The sequence below is a fragment of the Sinocyclocheilus anshuiensis genome, unplaced genomic scaffold, assembly GCF_001515605.1.
Source record: "Sinocyclocheilus anshuiensis isolate Anshui unplaced genomic scaffold, SAMN03320099.WGS_v1.1 scaffold3745, whole genome shotgun sequence".
Taxonomy (NCBI): Eukaryota; Metazoa; Chordata; class Actinopteri; order Cypriniformes; family Cyprinidae; genus Sinocyclocheilus; species Sinocyclocheilus anshuiensis.
In genome coordinates, this window is record NW_015547637.1 from 38,009 (window position 1) to 39,890 (window position 1,882).

A 1,882-nucleotide genomic window follows, 5' to 3' on the forward strand; every position below is an offset into this window, starting at 1 on the left:
TATAGGTTTTCAACCATGTTATAAATATCTTTACCGCTCTGCATTCCTCTTGGTTCTCACGTGTTTCTGAAGGACGTGTGACGATGGTTTCCTCAGTCCTGAAGGTTTCTGTGAGTGACGGCTTTTAAAAAGGCTTGAAATGCTCCGAATGATGAAATGAGGCTTTATCCGTGCGTTTCTGGATTTAATGGGATTCTGAATCGGATCCATTATTCATGCTTTGGCGGGAAGCTGATTGTTTGTTTTGGTGAGTCTCTGTTCTCGTCTGGACAACATCAGCATCACAAACACAGGACTCATAGAAAAGACTCTCTCTGTGGAAACGCTTCTGGTGACTGTGATTATGGGATGTTCTCAGTTAGTTCAGGCACTGTGATGGAGAAACGATGTGAAACGCTCAGATGTAGATGTTTCTGTAGAGCGGCTCTTCAGCAGATCTTTAGTAGGAAACGACTTTATCATCAACCTTTCTTCTCTTTTTGAGCTCCTCTCCTCCCAAACACACAGTGAAACGCACAACAATCAGACCTGTGGTGCAAAACTCTTGTTTTTGTTTTGCACTTTCCCCCCCAAATGAACACATGCTTGTCAACTTCAAATAAATAAAAATATTCTTTGATGTAAACAGTCCAGTGGCTTTGGAGTTTCTTTGAAACATGAAATCGACATGAACTCTTTAAAGCACATTTATTCATTGTCGTTCACTTATGTCTCATAAAGCCTAAAAAATGGGTTCATCTTTTAACGTGAACCCTAATCATTTTCTCCCATATAAGCAGAGCAGAAAAGTGTATTTTTCTTTCTTTGTATTTTTGTCATTTTTCATTACCTAAACATTCTTAAGTTAAGATACTTGAAAATATATCAAAATGAAGTGAGTTTATGCTTTAAACAAGACAAAAAAAAATCTGTCAGTGGGGTCAGAAAAATAAAAATAGTTCCCTTTCATGGGAACTTCGAACTGCGTCCTCTAGGGGTCGCTATGGGGGAACGCCTCGTCGTGACCCGTGTCTGAAGCATACATTGAAAAAACACCAACAACACGTTGGCCGGCGACAGCCATGACGTCACTACCGGCGCGACTATAGAATAAATAGGCACCGGGAGAACACATCATCCTCTTCTTCGTCTTCATTGACTGTTTTGTTTGAAGCGTGCATTTCTGTGGTAAGAGCGATCTCTATTCATATCATTATGGCGAGCACTAGCAAAGCATTTAGAGGATGTGTGCATCTGTGTTGTCATTGTTTAACATCTGATGACACACACGATCTATGCGTTATTTGTTTGGGCGAAGAGCACGCACGCGATGCCTCCGAGGGGGCAATCGGCGTGCACCGCGAGCGTTTTTTTTTCAAGGAAAAAGCTCCGCTCTCGTTTGTCTCTCTTTTCAAGGAAAGAGGGGCAGACATCTGCTTCCCGCGATTCAGGATCCGCCGCTGTTGAGGCATGGAAGGGGATGAACTCGTGGGGATTGCAGGTGGATCTGGCCGATGAGTTTGAAGGGGGGTTTCCCTTTCGCGATTGTCGGCTGTGGACGAGAGTGAGCCGCTGGAGGATGATGTTATTTCATTAACATTGTCTGATCCAGGGGCCAGTGCTCTGCTGGAAAGCAGGAAAATGTCTGAAGAGGACAAGAAGCTGAGGCTGAGCTTTCCCAATCCTCCTGCCCTGCGTATGATGAGCTTTTGAAAGTTATGGATCGCGCCACGGCGAGGCTTTACTTGCCGTGAAGCGGGTGAAGAAAATGACATCGTGAGGTCATCTATTTAAAAAAAAAAAACAACCAACGATGAACGTTATTTTTCTGGCCATAACCCTCCAGCTCAGGTGAGCCTTCCTTTCTTCCTGTTTTCCATATAAACATTGAGAAGGAATGGGA